The sequence below is a fragment of the Octodon degus genome, unplaced genomic scaffold (genome assembly GCF_000260255.1).
Source record: "Octodon degus isolate 3935 unplaced genomic scaffold, OctDeg1.0 scaffold00109, whole genome shotgun sequence".
In the NCBI taxonomy this organism is placed as follows: Eukaryota; Metazoa; Chordata; class Mammalia; order Rodentia; family Octodontidae; genus Octodon; species Octodon degus.
In genome coordinates, this window is record NW_004524685.1 from 7,834,138 (window position 1) to 7,859,922 (window position 25,785).

General features: G+C 35.5%; 1 pseudogene; it reads left to right on the top strand.

Annotated features, from left to right (window-relative positions):
- Positions 1-2,876: 2,876 nt before the first annotated feature.
- LOC101588139 lies at positions 2,877-21,813 on the top strand (annotated as a pseudogene).
- Positions 21,814-25,785: the final 3,972 nt, after the last annotated feature.

Below are 25,785 nucleotides of genomic sequence, written 5' to 3' on the forward strand. Positions count from 1 at the left end.
GTTCTGTTATTCATTGTGTGCACATAGTTGTTCCATTACTGGTCATCAGATTCCCCATGCTAAACACTGGTACACACTACTGAGAGTCATTAAGATGGTTACAGGTCTAAAAACAAAAAGTTAAAGCATCTAGCAAAACATATTTCTGTCTTGACCCACAGCACAAGATTTTTAGAAGGTCTAGAAAATCATGAGTGACATATCAAAAAGTTTATTCTGCTTGGAAGTTCAGTTGCCTACAGAAATGCATGGTGTCTTCCTTCACCATTTGTCTCAGGCTGTCTTTTAGATTTAGATGTAGTGCAAAAGATGACATAAACAATGAAACGCCCTTTTCTTCTGATGTAGTCTCTTTCCCCAGTGTGGTAATATCCTCAATACAGGTAAAAACAAAGATTAACCCCATTGAATTTGTACAGCCTGGACAACATTCTGAGTCACCTTTTCTACCCTGGGAAACTATGAGTGTTCTAAGTAACAGAAAAAGGACTGGGGAGATAGCTCAGTAAAATAAATGCTTACCTGGCAAGTGCAAGGGCCTGAGTTCAATACCCAGTTTCAAAATGGTGCAAGTTTTTTCCAGGCTACATATTCTCTAAGTTACGTTCTTTTGCCACAAAGAAGTACTCTGTGTCCCTCTGCTTTCTGATCTGTTATGTTGCTAAGCTCATTGAAATCATTGTTACCATCAGTAGCCACTGAGCATCGCCTGTATTTAGGCAAAGAAGAGCAGGTCTACAACAAGCTGTGGAAAGTACAGTGTCAAAAAAAAAAGTAATCCCCATACTGTCTTGCAAAATCATTGAGACTATAAGATTTAAATACAAAACAGTTAAGATAGAAAGTGCAATAATAGTTCGAGCACATCACCATGTTAATGTTATGTGTAGTTACTTGGAACAGCTGGATTAGAAAGAACGAAGCATCTTCTTTAGGACTAGTATAGCCTGTGTCTCCGAAATCCTGCTGAAACTTATTTCTAGAGAGATAGTGCTAAGAAATCAGCCTTCAAGGGGCACATAGGTCATGTGTGTTGCACTCTTTTTCATGGGATTGGAACCCCCACACAAGAAAAGATTTACAGAGTTTGTCCCTCCCATCAAGCAAGGCTGCACGAGTAGAACAAGTCCTCCCCTTATTGAACACACCTTAGATTTCTCAAGTTCCAAAACTGTAACAATTGCAGTTTCTCATAAGTTCCCAGCCTGCAGTAATTTGTTGCAGCAGCCTAAACAAACAGGAATCTTTCTTCTATAGTCCAGCGTGCCTACTAACAGCGGATTGTGCCACAAACAAAGTGATTGATCACGGAGTTCTGTCAGCCAGGAGAGTACAGAGGATGAGCATGGGCTTTGGAACCCAAAAGCACAGGATTAAATCCCATCTCCTTACCTGCAACTTCAATGCTCTAAGCAGAGAACATAAAATTTCTCAGGTTTGTCTGGAAAGTAAAGATAACATCTATTTCTGAGTCATTGTAAGAATAAGTGAATAGGGTATATCAGAGTTTCTTTAAAGCTGTAATCCACAGCGTAAATGCTGCTTTCCATTTTTCTCTTATCCTCGAGATGCTCTACATCTGGCTTCAACTTCAGCTCATCATTTTATTAGCTCCTCTTGGCAACCTGGACTTTAGTCTCAATATGCCTCATGCTTTACTGCTTTGATGATTTTGTATATGACCTGAATTTCTTCTGAAATAGAGAAGAAACAGAGGTGCTAGCCCTGCACACTTCTACATGCCTGCCTCACATTTCTCAGGCATGTTTCTCAGTCTGATCAGGGAAGCCTGACAGTTTGGTATCTGAGGGGAACCTTCCCCCATCACCCAGAAAGTTCACAGGACTCTCAAAACAATCCACTTGCCCTCTTTACAGGCAAATATCAGACCTAAATTAAGGCCAAATAATGAGGAAAATGAAGATGGCCAACTAAGACATAAATAGAACCCCCCCAAAAAAAATATTTGAATGGCAGTGAAAAGAAATATCGCATATAAATGTCTAAGAAGCTAAGTTTGACTAAACATTTTTGAAATGTTACTTAAATTCAAAATACATTGTCAATAAAATGATAACAAAGATTATCTGAAATAAAAAAGAATGGTAATTATAAGATACTACATTCAAATGAAAAGGAAATTAGCTGACTTGAAGAACTTGTACAATGAAACCAACAATTAAGTAGTGATATTTAATTTGGCACAGTAGAAACAATAGCTGCCCTGACATTACTGGAATAAATGTGAAACCAACCTTATCTTTCTGTGGTGCAATTTTATTTCTTGAAATCACAAATATCCTTTAACCTCTTGTTTCCATGTCTATTTTATGCTAGTTTAAAAAATCCTTAGGAAAATATAAAATCGGTTGTGAACAAGAATGTTCACTTTTTCACTTACAATAGTGTGTTTCAGTTTTAAATGAACCCATCATTTACTTAATACTCTGTAGTCTGCTTTGGATTTGTTTGTGTTTTTAGAATTAAAAGAAAATTATACATGAATGTAGAAATATTTGGGCTTATATACATTTAAATCAAATATAAAGATGAGGGTGGAAAAATAGAGGCCAATTACTGATCAAGGACACTTGGAGAACGGAAGAGACAGAGTTTGCTGGGAGAAAAAGAAGAATGCTGAGCAAGAAAAAATATTATTTGATTCTTAGATCAACACTGTTTGCCAGATATTGTATATAAGGGATGTGTTGCTTTTATAATTCAAGATGAACGTGGTAAATGTTTTCCTTTAATCCTGAAGAATAAAATTTGGAAACCACCTGTGGTCATTAAGCGCATGCTTCACGCATGCATCCCCACCCCACTATGAATTGTGACCAAAGTGACCACTTGCTGAGGCTCAGCGCAGACGCTTCATGACAGCCTTTGACACCGTGAAGCAGAGCCTGCTCTTCCCACCGTGCGCCACTGTCCTCCCGCAGGGCCGTGGCATACTCCGCTCTTTCCTGACAGAGAATGAGGAAAGATGGTGCAGGGGAGTCAGCGCCAGAAGTCCAGCCGAGACAGCTCTGTAAGCCATGGTTATTATTTAAGCCCAATTCTATGTGATGAGAGCAGAAATGGAGCCCAGTCTGGGTGACCGCTGCCCAGACAGAGCTCCGGATCAGAGAGGGAAGGGCAGCTTTTGCAGAGAGTGTCTCTGCCGCTGCACTGAAATGTCTGACACATCGCATTACCTAAAATGTATATGTTGCCATTCGGTTAGAGAAAACTAGGCAGTAACAGGTGAATATTGTACCAGAAAGTTTGCAGAAAACATTTATATTTTTTAAAAAATCATACACACACACACACACACACACACACACATACACACACACAAAATTTATATTCTATCCATTCCTGATTTCTCCCTAAAGAAATCTTTCTAAGAGGGAAATTCACAGACAAAAAATATATATTTTGAAGTATTGTGCCATTTTTTTTTCCTTTTTCATATTGTAAACATAATTCTTCACATTGGAAATGTTTAAAAAATACATCGTAGCACGAAGAAGAGCAATTACCCGTACTCTCCCCCAGAGGATGCATACCAAAATGTTAACTGTTACTAACTCCGGGATTAGATATTATGAGTGATGTTTATTTTATTCTATGCATTTTGTAGTGTTTTCTAACATTTCTGGGATGTGCTTATATCATTTTTATTTTCAGGAAAATTGAATACTAGCTTAAAAAATCCATCTGTTCTTTCAGTAATTTTTCAATAGTTCCTCTTTGCAAGATATGTTACCTGAGCAACCCAGTTGTAATTATGCGCTTTTTCTCTTATTGCAGCTAAAGGAAAAGCCTCAATAAATGGATACTAAGTTAATTCACCTTGGCATGGCACTGTCTGGATGCCTGTGGGGGCCCTGGAAAGCCAAGAGTGTGACCACATCTGGACACAGTGACTCTTCCTAAGGGGTGCTCCGCTGCTCGTTAGCTATTTTACTTTAGAAGCCTCTCTGCCTCAGTTTCTTCATCTGAAACGGAATGTTATAATAGTTCCAATCTCTTCAGGCCAAAGGGTTAAATGTGGAATTAAGTCAGTGAATATATCGAAAGCTTTATTAAAAAGTATAAGCAGATAACAAACTCAAAATAGGCATTAGGTATCTCCACTATTGGCATTATGTTAAATAATTGTCTAAATTTTGTCAAATCTTATTTCTCAATTTTTTTTAGAAAATATATTTTCAGTCCTTCTAACTTAAGAGTCTTTGAAGTAGAAACCACGACTCATGCTTATTTATAACTTTTATAGCTCTTCATACAAAATTTTGCACAGAGTAAGCCTTCGATAAAATATTAATTGAATTCAGCAGTAAGTGTATGAATGGGACAGAAAAGCCTCAAGCTCAGGTGTATTACAGAAAGAGCTTAAATACAGATATTCAGAAATAGGCTTGAGAAAGTAATGTAGATAGTGGATTCTAAGTATTGGCAAAGAATAAAAAAAATCAAAGAATAGAGATCATGAAGGAGAGTTGGAAGGGAACAGACAAACCACTTTTAAATTGTTCTGCAAGTAGGACAATGACACTCACAAAAGACACATTATCAAAAAAGGACATGATAGCTTATACCCTGACCAGAGGTTTACAGAAAAGTGGCAGTGCTGATAGAGAAAACTGTTAGCAGGATCGTTGTGTGTCTTTTTGTTTGTTTATTAAAAACAAAAGAAATGATTGCTCAGTAAGATGCAGAAAACCTAAGCAAACTGCCCAGATCCACACAGCTAAGAAGTAAATTCAGCCCTTGTGCTTCCTTCTACTTACGGAGCCATGTTTGACAAATATTGGCCAACAGCAAGTTTAGCCCAAGTCAGACTACAAGCATGTTATGCTGCTAGCACTAAATCTGTTCTGTATTTATTATTTAGTTTTACAATTTGGTATTTATTTAACTTAATTATTCTTTACAAAATGGATTAAGTACTTTAAAGCTGTTATAAATAAGTCTCCTTCTTGTATACAAACAACACTACTCTGTTATTTCCCAGGGATTTCCCTGGGTTCAGTCCAAAAGAACTAAATACAGTTTCTAAGATGATGCCACGTTTGCTGCACAGCTACCCTAAGACTTGCGCCTGGTGACTACAGAAGGCAAGGGCATGATCAGAGTGCTGAAAGGTCCCAAGCCATAAACAGAGGGAAGCGGCACACTGCCAAACCTTTTTTATTTGCTTAACTTTAGCAAATAGCACTATGAACCAATCTACACTTGAACACTTTGGCTTGTCACTGAATAATTCATCATTATTTAATTTTGGCCCCCATCAAAAGATTTACAAAGCATAATCTTTTAAGTACAGAGATTGTACGTATGCCACAGAGCTTATTTAAAGCTCCACTATGCTGTGTAGTGCATGCAACTTTGCCAAAGAAAAGATCCACAGAAATTAATGTGTTTTCATCCAATTTGAGATTAGACAATGTATATGTAAATAAAGAGTGACATTTGATATCACCAAATGTCTCCTTTACAATTCTCGGTATGCGAAACTCAGAAATATCCAAACAAAGTGTGTGAAATCATTTTCAGGGCAAAGCGATAGGGGGTGGGCGCGGCTGTCTTGCCTTCCAGCTCTGCACTCCAGAATATAAAACTTTGGACAAGTGGAGTGTTTGTTTTAGACGTGAATGCAGCAATATTCCACTCAATTTTAGATGTGTGTTTGTGTGAATTGACAGTACTTTCAGATGTATAAGCAAAGCAGACCTGTCAGGATTCAGACAACCCTCAAGCCAACTGTAACTGAGTAGAACAGAGTGAGGGGCCCCTAAACTCCTATCTGTTTCATATGCTCAGATTGTCAAAGGCAGAGACTGTGCCAATGGATGCTAACTGGTTAAGCCTCTGCCGTATTAAGGAAACGTCACATCTTCCAGGTACTGTCCTAATAAGCAAATGATTTATTTGAAAAAGACATCAGTATGAAAGGTAAAGTTTCATTACAAAAATCTAAGATTTTACATCATGAACAGTGAAGCTTACTATTGCTCGTTGAATAAATTGACAACTGTACTGTGCATTTCTGCTGGTTTAGAGAAAGCAGTTAATACTTTAATTTGTTCCATCTCCTTTTTTCCATTATTTGTACCTTTCTCTTCTTAATTTCTTTTTTATTTTCTTTCTTCTTCCAATTTTATATGCATATATCTGGCAATATGAATAACTGGTTGGAAGATAACACTATGTATTACAATGAGTACTATGAAATTCATATTACTTTGTTGAGTGAAATTCTGTATCAAATTTGTAATTTTTTCTCTTTTAATTATAATTTATACTCTCTTAAAAAATAAATTTAAAAAGTTGTAACGGCATAACTCAAGCAGATGCAACAATTGTTCTTGCAGTGCAGGCTTCTATTCAATGGCTATGCGTATGGACCTTAAAATACAGATGAACCTTAAAAGTTTCTTTATCCTACAATAGTAAGAAAATTATCAATTTCTTTGAATTTTGCATTACAGTGTGTGTGTGTGTGTGTGTGTGTGTGTGTGTGTGTGTGTTTCATGATTTCTTGACTGAAGAGAAAGAAACATCAATTTAGAGAATATCACCTCTTAAGAAAAAGGATCTCAGCATTAGGAATATGTTGTACAAAGTAATAGGCCACTTTGTCCAAAGCCAGCAGGATTCTGCCTTCTGTAGCAAGTATATTTGTTACATTCATTTTTAAGCCATACGAGTTCCACATGCCTTTTTTTTTCTTTCTGTGTTTTAGTAAAGACTGATCAAACAGACCAACAGAAATACATTTTCTTCCTGAAGAATATGAACAAATGTCAAAAAAGCAAGCACTTAAGTTACAACTGCCCCCAGGCAAATGTACTTCATGCTGAGTTTATGCTACTATCATAAACACCACACCACAGGAAATCACTAACACTAACCATGACCAACACCAGTTGTGTCTTTCCAGAATTTAAGGCATAATTGCCTTCATGAACTCATACAGTATCTGAAAAGTTCCCAGTATAGAGCCATTTACTCTAACATTTGTGTTCCATACTATAATGTTTTCTGTGTTTGGGAACAGATTATTATGTGTTATTTTGTCATTTTAATGGATGGTAAGCACCAGGGAAATGATGTATTCTTTAAAACTAATCATATTAAAATTGTTTCCATATTTTTCTTGGGTGATCCTAAGAGTCAGGCAACCCAAAATCAAAAATATAATCTCAAATGTTAAAGATTTTGCTTCACATATTCAAATTTAGGCTCGGAAAAGAACAATTGCAAGGAAGAAAGATCAAGCAAGCAATCCGGTCCGCAAAAGCACTCCAGCAGGGGAAAATTGCTTCCTAAAATAAACCTCCTAATATTTTAGCGCTGTTGACTTTTGTATGTCCCTGGTGATTGTGCTTCTGTCACTCACTTTTCCTACAAGACTGTTCTTGTAACCCAATATTTTCCTAAGTCAGGAAGTGCCTTAAATTTCCCTTTCTCGGTTTCAACCTACAGTCTCAGAACTCCGTGGGATAGTAGGAGAATAATTAGCCAGTTATAAATCATTCTGTATTTCAAATGAATGCTTGCAAAGTCCTAAGCCCAAAAATTAGCTTCTTTTTTATATTTTTTTATATTTTGTCTCAGTATACAACATTCAATAGCAACTAAGTAGAAAGATGAAATCCCTTGAGACAGACACTGTGGCTAAAATGTAATTTTAATTATGATGTTATATATTTTAGTTTGGAAAGCATATTAACCCGTTCTTTTTCTGGATTTTTTTTTACTATGCCCTGCACTATATTAGATGTGACTCCTCATTTGGAACTAAGGGATTTTCATAAGTAAATACTACATTTCAGATAGTTTTAGTAAACAAATTTCATGCATTTAATTAATTTTATGTTCAGAGACAAAGAACACGATCAGTGTGACCTCTAAGCTTTATTCTTTCATTTTAACTCTTTGGTGCTAAGATTTGATCTCAACAAATAAGTTAAATGGCACTTTTCTTACTCCATCCTTTGCTACTGTAAGAAAGTACCTGAGACTAGGCAATAAATAATAAAGAGACACTCATTGGCTCACAGTTCTGGAAGGTTGGAAGTCCCAGATTGTGGAGCCTCAGGGCTCTCAGTGGCTCTGCCTCCCAACATTGTTGCTTTGGTGATAATTTGGTCAGCATATACTTTATCAAGGACACATTAAAACATAGGAACAATATGAGGGAAAATAGAGACTCTTAAGAGGGAAAATATGTCCAAGTTGAGATTTTGTCTACCCCTGGTATTTATTGGAATTTCGTGTTTCTCAACAGCTCCACCTGACACACCAGTTACCTCCCATCATATCTCATGTGCGATTCACTTGAGATTTTTGCCTTCAGAATAAGACATCTTTTTTGCTGTGCATAAACTAGGAAACCTCACAATGCTATGTGTCAGCATTTTGCATCTGACTACAAACAATGTTTTGTACAGTAGATTTTGTTTTCTGAAGGATGTACAAACTGCCACTTGAAGAAATAATATTTCCAGGGCTGGGAGATAGCTCAGTAGAATAAGTGCTTGCCTGGCAAGCACAGGGTCTTGAGTTCAATCCCCAGTACTGCCAAAAAAAAAAAAAAATGCTTATTTTGCTACCTTCTCTCCAAAGAGAAACTGTACATTTACATTTTTTTCTTGTATCTACATTAGCATATTTACTCACTTGGCACTTACAGATGTACTGAGAATTCTGAACAAATTGTCACCACTTGCTTAATTTTTCAAGAATCTTGTAATCTTTCACACTCAAGTTATTTTGCAGGAAAGTTATTTCATATTGACTTCAGCATAATACAAAACAATATTGAAAATGCGTTGGCAAAATGGAATCTGAGCTAAAAATTAATTATTGCTGATAAAAAGATAAATTATTTTAAAAATACAAGAAATAAATAATATGAAATTACATTAAATGAAAGATGGCAATATATAATGCAGAAAATAATACTCTAAAATGATGTTGTTTGGGAGAATTTTTGTATTTTATACTATACAAATTTTGTCAGTAAATTTTTAAATCCTTCATAATAGATTCTATGGGCCCATAGCTAATTCATTGAGTAGGTCTGTGAATTTGTCATGAGTAGTATAAAAGTCAATTTAAAATTTATCATTATCTCTTTTGATTGTTTTTATAATCTCAAAGGCCATTATATTAATATAATGCAAAATTTCTAGATTCCTCCCAAATGACTATTATGGAATTTACCACTATAAAAAATACCAGATTTTGAGAAAAATTGGTTTCCTGGCTTATCTCCCTACACTGTAGGAAGGGCAGCCAAGATGAAAAGCACCTGGACTTGGCAACTGGCTTGGTCAAAGAAACCCAGGTGCCTGACCTTTCCCTGTCCATAGCAGAAGTACCCAGGACTGGGCAACTGACTTATCTAGAGGAACCTTGGGTAAATTCACTCTGCCAAGGGAAAACACTTGGCATACAAACTCCTAATCTATGATTGTTTCTGTTAATATAACTATTATATTTGCTCCTATGGTCTAAAGTATAAGACATTTTCTGTGACAATTGGAGGAGAAACTCTAAGACAAAGAAAAAGTGGTGGATAAATCAAGAATGGATCCTGTTAACTATATGACATCTAATACAGTTGTAGAAATTGAAAATCAAAGTGATAGCTATTCATCTGACAGCAGCTTATTTAAAACACAATGCAACCTTCCTTACCTGATTGGACTCAAAGAAACCCTATGAAGCAATCTGTTCAAATACCCAAGAGTATTCAGATTCATTGACTCATCTATAGAACCAAGATCATTGACTTTGAAACTATTTTTTAAAGATTCAAGGAAAAGAAGAAATGTAAAAAGAGGATATACAAGCTAAAATTAACAGCAAGAGAAAGACCAAAAGGAAAGAGAAACACTAGAAAGTCACAAATAGATTAAAAAGAAATCAAAGAAAAAGGACCTAGGTTCCTAATTTTAAAATCTGAGGATGGAAAGAAAGTATTACTTAGAGGAAAATGTTAAGTTTTCCTTAAAATTCAAGCAAGCTGCACCAAGAGAATTTTTTTAACTATATTGGAAAACTGAAGCATGAACACCTCCTTAAGGAATCATTGACACAAATGAATGTTGGTGAAGTTCTAGAAAAAGAAGACCTTGGTAGTTGTAGATACCAATACAAGGACATTGATGGCTCTGTTTCTCCTATTAAAGATTCAGCAGCAGAAGATGAGACAACACATCTCGAAAATGATGCATGTGATATCAAATTGGTAAAGAAGAGGAGAGTTCTGAATTTCCAAACAAGATGAATGTATATTGACCATGAGAAAATAATAAAGAAGCTTCTTTGTTCATAAGAGAGTTTTTAAACCAGAAATGCTGGACAGAGGGCAGAAAGATCTGAAAAGGAGATAAAGGTGAATGGCAAAGAAGGTAAACAATATGTAGAAAATTGTATACGTGTTTTCTTTCCCTACATATGAAGAAATGACTAAAGATGATGAATGTGGAGATACCTTTAATGAAGAAAGTCTTAAACCAAGAACTAAGGAGAAAATAAAAATTTAAACAAGTTTGTAGAAGAAACTAAAGAAATAAAAACATTTCAAATTTTCAAACACTGGGGGAAAGCTAAGATACCACTTCCTGTATATGAGTCCTGCTGTTCTTTGTCAGTGTTTGTTACTCAGTAAGAGCTCAGGTGTCACTGGAATGCTGGAATAAAATGTTAGTCACTGGCATCCAACTGGTTTCAGTAGATTTTTGAGAAAACTCTGTTTTTAACCCCAACATGAGGGCCTTAGTTTGATTCCCAGCAGCTCAAAAAAAATTGTAATATACATGGAAAATAGTTTTTTCTTTTTTTTCTTTTTTTGGTGGAACTAGAGATTGAACGCAGGCCCTTGCACTTGCCAGAGAAGCGCTTATTCTACTGAGCCAACTCCCTGGCCCCAGTTTTTCTATTTTAACTGTGGTTTTTCTTATGATCTCCATTGTATAGCTGACTACTATTAAGTAGGCATTGCATTGTACAATGGTACCTGTGTGTATTTTTGTCTTATCTTTTGTGGACTAAAACTTAGGAAACAGGTGCAAAAAATAAATCTCTTTCTGAAACCCCCCCCCAAAAATAAAGCATAAGTTAAAAAGTACGAAATCAAGTTATCACAGTTTGTCAATTTCTAAATTTTGTTTGATACTATCATTATTGCTTATTATACTACCATTCCTAGGATGTTATATCTTCTATAATCATTTGTTTTCTAATAGCTAACAATATTGGGACACTCTGGGGGCATTATCCTCACAGTGGCCCAACATCTAAAGACTGAGGACAGAGTCAAGCAGAAACCAATATCCCACCCTCAATTAATTGGGAAGGTCAGATGTTGGGACAGACACAAATCAAGACTCTCTGACACACAGAAGATATCCCTGAATTGCAGAGTTTTCCTAGAGAGGCTTTATAATAGTGACATAGCCACATAATACGAAAATTCACAAGAATATCATCACAGAAAACAAAATAAAAAATTCTTTTGGAAATAAATGGTATCAAGATAAAGGAACAAAATGCAATCTCAGGCCTCCAGCCCACCCAGAACAAGTGTAGAAGACAACTACATATAAAAACTTGGAATTTATGTACCTGAACTTTCTGAAATGACAATTGAAGTAAAGGAACAATTCTAGGAGGTGATAGAGTAAATGAGATCAGAAATAATCTATCAGATTAAAAAATGACAACCATAATGAAAGAATTGCTGAGAACATGTAAAGAAGACATAGATTTTTTTTTAAAAAAAGGGGGAGCATAGAAAAATTATGGAAATCTTGAATGAACAATATAAGACAATTAGAAAAAATGAAATACAATCAAGTGATATCAACGAAACTAAAATTTCAATTGAAAACTGGCAAAACTTCTTGAATGAACCTGAAAATAGACTTTCAAAACTTGAATACAGCGTTGCCAATAGTGATCATGAAATGGAAGAACAAGGTACCAGGAAATGATAATTCAACAGCTGCAAGATGATGCAAATAACAATGTAAGACTGATATGTGTCCATGAAAAAGCAGGAGTAAACACAAATAATGTCAAAAGAGTACTTGCAGAAGTAATAGCAGAAAATTTCCCAAGCAGGAGAAAAGAATCTGACATATGAAAAAGTGAGGGATACAGAATTCCAATTTTAGCCTTAAGCAAAATAAATATAGATCCCATCATATAATAATCAAGATCTCAGAAATTTATCACAAGAAATTAATATTAAAAGCTATTAGACAAAAGAAACAGATCACCTATAAAGGAAAGTTAATCAGAATCATGGTAAACTTCTCAACACAAAGCAACAAGAATAGCTTGAAGTGAAGTATTTCAAGTTCTGAAAGAAAAGAATTTCTAATCTAACTTCCTCCAAAGCTATCTTTCAAAATTAATGGAGAAATAAGTTTCTTCCACAACAAAGAACAACTGAACAAATTCATGACCACCAAACCAACCCTTTAAAAAGTACTCAAAGAGATTCTAGAAAAAGATAAAAATGACCACAATTCCAAGAACAGTAACAGAAAGAAACCTGCAAGCAGGGCAAGTAATTAAACAGAGGGGAAAAATAGGGAACAGGCCGCAGGAAAATAACATAACAAAGATAAGCCAATACGTATCAGGTATAACCAGTAATGTAAATGGCCTCCATTCACTAATCAGAAGAAACACACTGGCAGAGTAGAAGAAGAAAGAAAATCCAGCAATACAATGTATACAAGAAATACATTTAATTCACAAGAAAATTCATAGACTGGAAAACAATACTGCACATGACAGGAACTCAAAAAAAAAAAAAACAGGTGTAACTTTTCTGTTTTCAGACAATATGAACTTCAAACAAATAATTATAAAAAGAGATAAAGAAGATCAGTACATACTACTTGTTAGGGGAAAACTGCAAGATGAAGATATAATAAGGAAGCACACAACTATATAAATATTAATAGACATGAAAAATCAAATTACCAATAACACAATTGTAACAGGGGAACTTAACACCCCATTGTCACAAAGAGATAGATGAACAAGACGAAGAATCAGCAAAGGAATAACAGAACTGGGCCAAAATTTTGAAAAATGAACTTAGTACATGTTTACAGAGTGTTTCAACCAACAGCATCAGAATACACATTCTTCTCAGCTGCATATGAGACATTCTCTAAAACAGACCACATACTAATCCATAGAACATGCTTAAGTAAATGAGCAGGCACTGAAATTATTGCATGAATATTATTTGATCATAGTGCCATGAAATTCAAAATTAATGACAAAAAAGACCATAAAACCTTCATAAACACATAGTAATTAAGTAAAAACACCCTCCTAAACAGCCAATGGGTCACAGATGAAATCAAAGGAGAAATTAAACAATATCTAAAATTTTTAAAATGTAAGTACAATTTATCAGAATCAATGGGATGCAATAAAAGCAGTCCTTAGAGGGCAAATTATGGTGAACACTCATCAGGAAAACAAAAAGAGAACAAATAAATCTGAAGCTGCACATCAACCTTCTAGAAAAAGAATAACAAGTGAAACCCAAAGCATAAGGAAGGGAGGAAGTCATAAAGAGCAGAGCAGAAATTAACACAATTGAGACAAATAAAATAACAAAAAGAATTAATAAATCTAAGAGTGAGTTGTTTCAAAGAATAAATAAAATTGATAAACCTCTGGACCATCTTATCAAAAAAGAAAACTACAAAATCATTCAATAAGGAATGAAAAGGCCAAAATCAACACAGATTCTATGGATCTTCAAATCATCAATACCTACTTTAAAAATCTTTACTCAGGAGCCGGGGAGATGGCTCAGTGGAATAAGCACTTCCCTGGCAAGTGCAAGGGCCTGAGTTCAATCCCCGGTTCTGCCCCCCCCCCAAAAAAAATCTTTACTCTGAAAGAATGGAAAACAGTAACATAGTTGAATACAAAGTCTTTCACAACTTATTGGAACTCTCCATGATCTTAGGAGTGGTGGTAGGATGAGGAAAATATAGATAAGATCAAGAATGAAGTCAAGGGAGGTCTTCTCTCTCTTGATGGAAGGAGAACTAAACAACAACAGCAGGGGTGGTTATGTATACTTTTGCAAAGTTAGCATCACAAAACACAAAGTTGCCTAGCAACTAATGACTGAAATTTTCCAGGCAAGATGTTTTTTCTCAAAGGTGAGGTAGCTTGACTGCTTTAGGGATTTTGGCCTTGTCTTGTCCCCAAACATGAGCAGTTTACAGGTTCAGCCACCCGCTACATCTCTGTCTATTCTATTTTGTACTGGGAGTGATGAACCTTTGTAAAAGCCCTCCTCATTCTCTATGAACTTACTTGATTGAGATACAAATTTTCAGTCCAAAGATTTTTTCATACCTGTGTATAGTTAATAAAATTAACTTCTGGTTATCAATCAAGTTCAATTGAATCTCCTCAGGATTTACATTGGAACCAAGCACAGCACCTCTTAGTTATTCTGTCAGTGTCAACCATCCGGATGAGTCACAACTATTGCTTTACTAGGTTGTTCTCTATGAAAGCTTGAGAACTATTTTTCTCTTGGGGACTCTCCCTAGGCATACTATACGTTGTTGAATCACTTGCTTTTGTCACCACATAATCTCCATGATCAGAAAATCAGAGACTCAGCCAAATAATAGGGTGTCACAGCAGATGTTCTCTTATATCTTGGGTCCTCACTGACCTCAGAGAGCTCAGGCCAAAATATTGCCTATCCTCTTAACCCATCTATCTATTTTTTAGTCTCCAAACTTTGGTTGTTAAAATCCAGAAATGAAGTTAATAATATTACATTGTAATAGAGGCAGTAAGCTTTATATTACTTATACCTAACACCTTAAAACATAAAATATAACTGTTATTTTCTAATAACCATGGATATTATAATGCTTCAATACCTATAAAATGTTAACAAACAGCAGTTACATATTTTTATTTAGAAATCAAAACCATATATAACATTGCAGCATGATAACCATGATCACAACTTTTACATTACTTGATTTTCATTTTGATATAACATAACCCGTTTTTGTTTTCAGTATAGGGAAATGAACTCAGGGCCTTGTTCTTGCCAGGAAAGTGCTTATTCTACTGAGCTATCTCCCCAGCTCCTTAACATAGTCCTTTTATCCAGTCATCTCTACTTGATACATAAGAAAGTTCTACCTAACTAGTTGGCCCCTGATGGATATATAACACAATTTTTTGTTTAAAGGTAGAACTCTGAATCTGAAAGAAAAGTCTAGTCACCATAAGCAATATTTGTTTTACATTTTTAAAGGCCTGTACAGCTCGATCTATAAATATTTAATATACCAAAAGGTTAATAATTGTTATAAACATGAAATTCTTCATTTCTTCACTTAGTGTTGTACCGAAAGCATCTTTTATGAGAAAACCTTATTCTATATTTTTCTGTAAAGCTGTATAGCTTGACCATGAACAATTCAGTGGTGGTAGCTCTCAAAAGACTATCACGATCAGAGTTAATGAATGGAGTGTGGCCACTCCTCTATCCACCAACTGGATTCCTGTCCAATAATCTCTCCCCACCCTAAGGAATTTTGGTTAATTATCTTAAATTTATTGATGACCTGTGAATAAATAAATTTTTATACTATTTAAACTAGCTGATAACACATGTGGAAGCATGCTTTTAAGTCTGAAACCCAAATTAGATTATGAACAAATAATCTAAAATTGTGAAAGAAAAGACAAAAACTATTGAACTCAAATAAAAACAGAACCGTTGTTGACAGACTAACAAGCAACAAGTACACCGAACAAACAAACATCTTTACAAAATCAGAGTACAATGAATTAGGAAAGCTCTCTCATCAGAAAAATTTAGAAAGAATAGAACCTTTTATCTACAATTAAAATAAAATTTCTATATTTTATTTTGTCTTACAGTAGTGTTTAGCTCAATTATCTCCTTATACTCCATCCACCTACTCAGACCTTTGATTCCCACTTTTGTCACCATCATCTCCTGAGCATTCTAGGTCATTGCCCTCAACAGCCCCCAGGTTGGATCCAGCCTCACTGCTGTCAAGTTCTTCTCCAGATCTGGCTTCATGAGACAGTCAAGTAGCATGCTCTAGTAAAACACAAGCATATCTTCTCCCCAAGAACAGCTTTTTGCTTTCCCTAATAGAATTGTTTTTCTAATGTTGTGCTTCCATCTTTTGTAGAATTTAAAAATATAACAGTATATATTGCCAAGTCAAGTCTATTACAAGGTGTGAATTTTGTAGGGAAAGAGTCCTTCTTTTTGTTTTTTAATTGAATTTAGCTCAGATAGTGAGAAATCTGTACCGTGTATTTTGGAAGACGAAGCCATCAAATAGCTTCCCTTATCCTAAGATCACCCATCTGTGAAAGCAGAAGCAAATTGAATTAAATTGTCTAAAAGATAATGACACTAATGCCAAAGAATTTAGCCCAAACCTGGGCAGAGCCAATTAATAGTACCAAATAAAGTCTGAAAGTCAATTAGTGTTGCAAAGTGATTAATCTAGATATGAACAGGTTGAAGTGATTTGTCTTTTTTGTATAAGTTGACCCAAATATGAAGAAGTTGTCATAGCTTGTACCCCTTTGGAAGCTACCACCAGACCTGTCATTATTTAAAGAGGATATCTAAATCAAGTGACCGTTTAAACCCCATTGTTTTCAGAACAGACTCTAAAGCTTTATACTTATTCATGAACTACCAAAACTTTTCTAAACCAATTAAATTTAGGACTGTAAAGCAGGCAGTCAACCTTACTAGAAATCATGTGAACACCAAAGAGCTGTAAAACTTCTCAAATCAGCAGCATATCCTATGCATGATGTCAAGAAGAAAACAGCAATTAAAGCAAGACAGTTTTATTAGCTGAACAACGTAAAATAAGGAGACCTTAGACTATAACTCTTAAAGACCAAAGTTACCACTGAAAAACACATATTTTGAGACAAGGAGCCAAGTTTCCATTTATGAGAATAATGATTTTTTAAGTAACCTTTTAAAATATCCACGTTATCTTAAAGATTAGGAAATATGATTTTTTTTAACTAAAGGCAAAATATTCATTATCTTTAGGATGGAGGCAGTCTTTTAAATCAATCACTTTGAGGGAAAAATGTAAAGCTTTTCTTTTACTGTCAATTGCAATGGCGAGGGAGACAAAGCCCTCTCTATTCTCTGTAGGGCTTTATTCCCTGCAAGGCAGAAATTCCCTGGAAGGGCCCTTCTCTCTGTGAGGAGGAATGGCCTTTTGCATCCCACCAGGTCAGGAATCTAGCACCTCTGCTACTGTGGACCTGTAGCTGCCACACCTGGAACCCATCCACATGTGTGTGCAAAAGCCCTTTAAATTTTTTTTCGTTAATTCCTATTTTTCAACCCAATATATATCAGAAAACTGAATCCCCTTTCATTATTTATAAATTTATTAATTAGGTCAAGGAAAGAATGACCAATTGAGCAACAGAAAAATCTTCAGTGATTTAAGCAATGTTCTGAATAATTGAATTAAAACCTTGACTATTTTTTCCTTTTTTTTTTTTAAGTCCAAATCAATGACATCAGGCAAAATCTGGAGATCTCCGTGCAGTCTCTGGCTGAAGCTTTCAGCTCTGTGGCCTCTGGGTGGGATGAGCTGCTAGCAGAGCTTCATTGCCCTGTCTTAGGAATGGGCTCCATCTCCTGTGCTTCTACCCCACCTCCCAGGGGGAGCGATGATCCCTGCCTCTGCAGCCACTGCCACGGCAGCGTAATGGGTGTGGCCTGCCTATGGGTGGGCTTCACCGTGGAGACAACTGGAAGTTTTTCTCAGTGCCCCAGATGTTGTTCTTGCTCTGCACATCTGCTGGATGTCCTGTTTTCTGCCAGAATTTCCAGTGCAGGTGCTGTTTGCACCGAGTGAACCTCTGGTGCCAAAAATGCAGAAGGCAGTGCCAGGGGCAGGAGTAGCAGGAAGAGCCAGAGTGTGCTGCAGTCATATCCACCCTATTAACAGCCTGGAAATACCAGCTGAGTCTACCTAGGACCATAGAGAGGGCCCTCCCTGTGCTGGATCTGCCCCCTCCCCCTGGCAGTGCCAGACCACTCCGAACTAGCTGCACACAATTTAAAAGAATTTTCTTTTTATCGAATTGAGCAAAAGTAGAGGCTTTAACCTTGATAGGTGATATCTTTGTTTCACTGTCCTTTTCCTGCTCAGGACTGGATTTTAGAGTAGTACTCTCAGTTAAGTCTTTTGTGGTGGCCTTAAAAAGTAAGGTAAACACAAGAGTCAAGGGGGAAAAAACATTTTTAATACCTCTGTATAACTCTATAACCATTTGTAGTTCTTGAGACTCTGTTGCTTTTTTTTTTTTTTTTTTTTTTTTCAGAACCAGGAATTGAACTCAGGCCCTTGAGCTTGCAAGGCAAGCACTTATTCTACTGAACTATCTCTATGGCCACTCTTGCATTTTTAACTACTAGTATTTTAATCTACTTTTGTCTGTTTGGCTTCTCTTTAAGCTTCTTTATTTTTCTGGCCTTAGTGAACCCATTTCTGGCCCTAATGAACCTCCATCCACAGGTTTCTGCACTTGACATGACTTTCTATAAAAAATTACGTCTTTTTATCCATTCCATTTTTTATCCATGATGGGCATTTGGGGTTTTCTCAGGATTTAGCTATTACAAATTGTGCTACATAAATATGGGTGCCCATATATAACTGTGGTATGATGTTTTCATTTCTTCTGAGAAAATATTCAGAAAGGAATAACTGTCTTGGATTGTACTCCTAATTCTAGCTTTTTAAGGAAACTCAGAACTGATTCCCATAGTGCTCATACCAACCTATACTCCCACCAAAAGTGGGGAAAGGAACCTTTTCCCCACAGCCTCTCCAGCGTTTGTTATTGGTTGATGAGAGCCATTTTCTTCTGGGGTAAGATAAAGCTCAGTGTTGTTTTAATTTGCATCTTTCATATGACCAATAATGGAGAACATTTTTTACATATTTATGTCCATTTGTATTTCTTCATCTGAGAAGTATGGGTTCATCTCAAATCCCCATTTGTTTGATTAGATCTTTGAACTTGGGGGTCTTGACTTTTTTAAAGATTTTTTTAAAGAACTTCTAGACAGAAGTTCTTTGAGGGGCAGTTTTCTAAACATTTTTCCAAATTCACCAGTTTTGTTTAGTCTGTCGATTATTTCTTTTAATGTACAAAATCTTTTTAACAATGTGAGATCCCAATTATTGATTCCTTGAAGTATTTCCCGTGCATTTTAGCTCTTGTTCATGAACTGTCTGCCTAACTCTATGTCTTCAAGATTCCTACCTACTTTCTCTTCTAGTATATTTAGTGTTTCTATTTTAAGATTTAGGTCTTTAATCCACGTTGACTTTAGTTTCATGCATGGTGATAGATTTGGATCTAGTTTTAATTTTCAACTTGTGGAGAGCCAGTTTTCCAGCACCATTTATTAAAGATGTTATCTTTCTTCCAGCATATACATTGGCACCTTTGTCAAAGATAAGATATTTGAGTGTGCTTTTAGTTGTGTCTACATCTTCTAATCTGTTCCATTGATCCTTGGGTCTGTTTTTTGGCGAGGACCATGCTGATTTTCTGCAGTATCTTATAGTACAATTTCAAGTCAGGAATTGTGATGTCTCCTGTCTTTCCCTTGTTGGCCAAGATTATTTTTGCTGTTCTAGGTCTCATCTGGTTTCAAACAAATTTTAGGAATGTTTTCTCTAGATCTGTGAAGTATGTTAAGGGCATATTGATTGGGACTGTATTAAATCCATATAACAGTTTTGGAAGGAATATGTTTCTATTTTTTGAAATCCTCTTCAATGCTCACTACCAAGAAAAAATAAATAAATAAAACAAGATGCAAGTTGGAATTGGATATCAGGCTACAATTTGCTGCTATTTTGTATGGAATGATAAAATGAAATATTTAGGCATATTTTTCACAGAGCAGAAATCAAGTATATCTATAGTACGCTATTTGAGTATCTACAGATAAAAATAATCTGCCTTACTGTACTTTACTTATATCTTGATATCTACTTCGAAGGAACAAAAGATTGATTATTTATTTATTTATTGTGCATACCAGGCATACCTTGTGCTGGCCAGGCAAGCACTGTACATCTAAGATGTATCCCTGGCCCACCAAAAGATAATTTAGGCAGAGAAAGATAGTTACGTCCTATACATTTATAGAACCAGAAAATTCCCCAAACTCTGCAGCTAATTCCTAAACTTCTGCTGTATGAAAGCTTTTGAATCACTCTTGCTCAATTCCAAGTCTTGGCCTATATGTTTGGCAATGTTAGTATATAGCAAATAAAGATACGTACTTTATATAAATGTCTTATCTTTAGAATTTCATTCATCTGGTATTTAACCTTAGATAAATTATTTAATTTCTACAAAGCTTGCAATATTCATCCATAAGACAATATTAATAACTATCAATAGTTTCAATATTAAATGGGAAAATACTAAAATAAAATAGTGTATTTTCTCCCTGTCTTCCTGGTTCTCAACATTTAGATTTTAATTTTGAAGACTGAAAAAACCCTCAAATATTTCAAAATAGAGAGAATGTTTGTATTCTGAGTGAAAGCTGCCAATTTTAGCCCATCACTGGCACTCTTAGCATATATTTAAAGGACACTACTCCATTGTAACACACGTAGAGTCAAGCACACATCTAGGTCTCCAAACAAGGTTTAGTCAGTCTATTCATTGCATGTGGTGATCAATTCTAAAACAGAAGAACCTCATATATTGAAGCCTGGAATAGGTCTCTAGGACAGACATTGTCCAAGTAGCCTCAGTACCCTGGTATGTCCCTGAAGTCACAACTATTTTTTATAATGACAAAAACATTGTAAATCTTTCACTGCCTTATTCTTTTAGAGTCTACTGGAGTGTATAAGACCTGTAATACACCCTATTCCTGGTCTTGGAAGTAGGCAGTAGTCACGGCGTTGTGTGAGCACATGAGAGTGAATGTGGGGGCAAGTTGCTCAAGGGTATTGACAGGTACAATCCTGAGAGCTTGGTCACCCTGGGGTACTATGTGGAGATGCAGGCCAAGGAGAACGCCCATGATCTGGAAGCCAACCTGGCTGTCCTGAAATTGTACCAGTTCAACCCAGCCTTCTTTTTTTTTTTTTTTTTTTTGTGGAAACAGGGATTGAACTCAGGCCCTTGTACTTGCCACGGAAGTGCTTATTCCACTGAGCCATCTCCCCGGCCCCCCTAGCCTTCTTTCAGACCACAGTCACAGCCCAGATCCTGCTAAAGGCCCTCACCAACCTGCCCCATTCCAACTTCACCCTGTGCAAGTGCATGATTGAATAGGCACATCAGGAAGAGTGACCTACTTGTCAGATTCTGTACTTTGGGGACTTGCTGGAGATCTGTTACTGTCAGGCTTTCTGGCAAGCTGTGAATGAAAACATAGACCTCCTGGAAGGTATAACTGGCTTTGAAGACTCTGTCCAAAAATTTATGTGCCACATCGTGGGCATCATGTACCAGCACATAGACTGCTGGCTGCTGGTTGAGATGCTTGGGGATCTGACAGAGAGACAGCTGAGGGTGTGGATGAGCAATTACCGATGGAGTGAAGACGAGTTGGGGCAGATTTTCCTCTGCAGCCAGGAGGACAGCATCAAGCCCAAGAACATTGTGGAGAAGATAGATTTTGACAGTGTGTCCAGCATCATATCCTCCTCCTAGTAACTGCAACCCTTTAATAAAGACTTGTTGGCTCAGGAAAAAAAAGACCCATAATAGATAACAGAATCAATGTGTAAGCATCTGTTATTATACTTCAATTATCTACATATTAAAGACGTTATAAGTAAAACCCAACACACTTAATTCATTTTTGTCATTCACAAATACATAAAAACTTCAAAAATGCTATTTTTATTTTATAACACTGTTAATATGTACATATTTAACAAACAGAAAGGCTTATTTGGACTCTAGACACATTTGAGAGATCTAAAAATCATTCAGATAGATAGATAGATAGATAGATAGATAGATAGATAGATAGATAGATCTCTCATGCTGCAATTCTAATCTAAAATGTAGAACAACAGCGGTAAGAAGCTGGGACTTACACTTTTAGATTCTGTTTCTGTACTCCATCACAGTGTAGATTTGGGTTAGTTTTAATCTTATTTATTTATTTATTTATTTATTTGGCACAGGGTCTTGCTACACAGCTCCAACTTGTAGTGATCCTCCTGTCTCAGCCTCCCCAGTGCTGGGATCACAGGTGTATGTCACTATGACCAATTATGGTGGCCAGCTGGGCATCTGGGGCCACTAAGGCATGTGGAGCTGGGGGATCAAACCCGGATACTTGTGCTGACAGGCAAGCATTTAGACTACTGAGCTATCTCCCCAGTCCCTTGGGCTAGTTTTTAACCCCTGTTTCTCAATTTCTCCATTTGTTAAAAGGTAGTAATGCTTTTGTAAATCACTGAACTAATGGACAGCTGAAGGTCAAAAAATACTCTTAAGAAGAGAAGGCTTAATAAGAAAAGTTTTAAAGAAAAAAAAAGTACAAGTTAGAATAAAACCAAAAATATTGCAAATGATACAGATTTTCATTTAATCAATATGAATTTCACAGTATTTGTTGTAATATATAGTGTTGTCTACCAACCAGTTATTCATATCACTGGATATATGCATGTGAAATTGGAAGAAGAAAGATAAAAAGGGAAGAACTGTGTAAGAAATTAAGAAGACAAAAAGAAGGAACAATTGTAAAGAAAAGAAGAACTGGGGAGATGGCTCAGTGAAATAAATGCTTCTCTGGCAAATGCAAGGGCCTGAGTTCAATCCCTCGTTCTGAAAAAGAAAAAAAAGAAAAGAAAAGAGATGAAACAAATTAAAGCATTAACTACTTTTTTCAGCATTAACTGTTTCTTTCCATAATCCAGCAGAAATGCAAAGTACAGTTGTCCCAACCATCTTGCTTACGTACATAGATAAATCTTGTCCCCCTATTCCCTCTCCTATCCTTCTCCTCAACTCAGGAACTTTTTCCTTTTGAGTAAGTTCATGCCCTCTTACCAGTGTCTATTGTATCCGTCAGATTCTACATTTCTCTTTCAGGTTCTCACCCTGAGACAATATGATGTTTGCATTTGTTGGTCTGATTTATTTCATTGAAGAGTATGTTCTCTAGTTGCATCCATTTACTGACAAAAGATTAAAATTTATCCTGTTTGATAGCTGAATAGTACTTCATTGTGTAAAAATGCCACATCTTCCTTACCCATTCCTCAGTTGATGGGCATCTGGGTCGTTTGCAGGATTTAGCTATAACGAATTGTGCTGCTATAAATGGGTGCATATATATTACTGTGGTATGAGCTTTGCAGTTCTTCTGGGAAAATATCCAGGAGGGGAATTTCTGGCTCCAATCTTCAGTGGGCTGGAGATTAGAATCCAATCTCCAGCATTTCTTTTATTTCAGTGTATGAGCACCGTGATTTTGAGCCATAGTTAGAAAATATGTTCATCCTTGATTTTGAGCAAGTAAAGATCTGATATAATAATATTCCTATTTTAAAAGAATATTAAAGGAATTACATGCATTTGATAATTATCATTACATATGTTCCTGATAAGTATTGCTTGTCTCTCTTTTTCTGCAAGTTAGAGCAATGACTCACAACATTGTATTTTGCTATAAAGTTTAACTTTTTGTATATAGCCAGAGTCATACATATAGTCACATCTTTGTATAGACTCAATCCAAAGCATGCTTAAAATAATTAGTCCAAACTGGAAATAGAGTTTTCTTTTTGCAATAAATCAAAGCTATTGTCTGTTTGTTACTGCCAGGTAGCTTAGCCTGATTGTAATTTTTAGTTGGTCCTGACTTATAAGAAGTTTTAAAATAAAAGTCATTATTACTATATCCTAACTATTGTGTAAATGTTTGCCTATTGATTTAGATAATGTTCTCCAGAGAAATGTAGGAATCATTACTTTAACAGATTTCACAAGGAAAATTAAAAATTAAGAGAATTCTAAAACTGTTCCAAATATCACGTACCTAAGCATGAACTGGAAAGAAGTTCTAATTTCAAAGCTTAAAAAAAAAGAAAAGAAAGTATTTTTCAACCCCCAGCATAGAAGTCTACTGATTTGCTAACTTAGTTTTGTATGACTTGGGTCCAGGATGGCTTCAGGGCACTCAGATGAAGTGGAGCAGAAGGAAGGTTAGAAGCAATAGTGAACTGAAGAAAGAATTATCTCATTACGTACATAAAATTTCTAAGCATTCAATGAGTAATAATTCTTTAAGTAATATTAAGAAAATAAATATGAATAAGTATTGTATGTGCCATTTAGTTAAAATTGCCTCTAATTTTCTGAGAGATTTAAATATGTTACTTTACAAATATTCATTAGTGCCATCTGTTTTTATTAAATTAAAATGACTTTTAATGCTAATTTTAACCAGGGAAAATTATTTCCATCATTTATATAGCCAGGAAATGGCAAATCAAATGGAAAATATTCTAGACAAAGTCATATTGAGTCTTAGTTCTGTTCAGGATTCTATCTTTGAGTCTAAGACTACTAGTGAATTCTTAAATTTCATTGTTAAGGTCACTAACCAATATGTCATTTTAAATCTGAATTCTAAGTGTCTTGGAAAAGTGGTTATGCCCTACATCACAAGAAAATTGACAGAGAGTGTAACATGTTTGATAAAGGGGTATATTCTGAGACAGAGAAAATGGTCTAGAGTAACAAAATTTAAGAAATAACGTGCTAGGTGCAAAATTCCTTGAACAATTTCTCTGCTTACCAGAATAATTGAAATCATTCTATTAGACATACAGTACGTTTTTTAGAAAAAAGGCTCTTGCTATTGATCTTAATTATTTTATACATCATCCCACCCATTAAAATTAATGGCCTCTAGGGAAATTTGATTGAGAATTTAGTAATTGCTGAGTTGATTTACAGATTGAAAGGCTAATAGTTTTATTTGGCTAATTTATCCAAACAATCAATTCAATGGGAAAATAGTCTGTCATAAATCTTTAAGTTTAGTTGAATTGACTCTTTGATGATCAGTTTATAAAATATATGTAATTAACTAACTCACTGGACAGCTGTGGTTTATGTAGAGGGATATATCGGAAGTTTTCTAACTAACACAAAAATCTATTTTGGTATTTAAGCTGCTTTCCTATTACTCTGATACTAAATTTTAAAGAAATTCTGGTATGTTCAATATTTTCTTATTCAGATATATCAAAGCAATTGTTTTCATTTAACTTCAGGAATCCATTGATTTTAATGCTTGAATTAATAATTAATTTATTTATGGGTTCTAGAACACTTATTAATAATGTAATGGTTAACTTCAGTAAAAAAAATTTTTTTAAGTGTAAATAAGCCAATAATTAAGTTCATTATTATTCTAAATCCCGTCATCATCTGACATTAGCTGCGCACTAAAGTAGAGAGCAAAGGAGAACAGAGATCCTGTATATGCCAGTTATCCAAGGTATCCTGTGATGCTCCAAGTTTCCTATGAGTCCACCAGTGGATTTGCCACAGATCCCATGATCCCACTGCACTAAGTGCAATGCACCTGACTGCAGCAATAGAAAATCTCAGAGTGCCACAAATTAAGAATAAAGAAAATAGTCCAACAAAACT